At 51.4% G+C, this 247-nt stretch overlaps 1 protein-coding gene across 1 annotated transcript in view; it reads right to left on the bottom strand.

The window, feature by feature from the left end:
- Positions 1-247, bottom strand: part of fcer1g (Fc epsilon receptor IgFc epsilon receptor Ig) — a 26,855-nt gene that overhangs the window by 11,088 nt on the left and 15,520 nt on the right. The window lies entirely within an intron of this gene.

Raw genomic sequence — 247 nt, 5'->3', positions numbered from 1 at the left:
AGAGAGAGGTTAGAGTGACTGTTACAGAGAGAGAGTGAGGGAGGGGGTAGAGAGAGAGGTTAGAGTGACTGTTACAGAGGGAGAAGGAGAAGGGAGAGAGAGAGAGGTTAGAGAGACTGTTACAGAGAGAGGGGGAGAGAGAGGTTAGAGTGACTGTTACGGAGAGCGGGGAGAGAGAGAGGTTAGAGAGACTGTTACAAAGAGAGAGTGAGGGAGGGGGGGAGAGAGAGGTTAGAGAGACTGTTAC

The sequence above is a fragment of the Rhincodon typus genome, chromosome 48 (genome assembly GCF_021869965.1).
Source record: "Rhincodon typus isolate 14 chromosome 48, sRhiTyp1.1, whole genome shotgun sequence".
Lineage (NCBI taxonomy): Eukaryota > Metazoa > Chordata > Chondrichthyes > Orectolobiformes > Rhincodontidae > Rhincodon > Rhincodon typus.
Note: the sequence above shows the minus strand (reverse complement) of the source record. Positions and strands in the feature narration are given on the sequence as shown.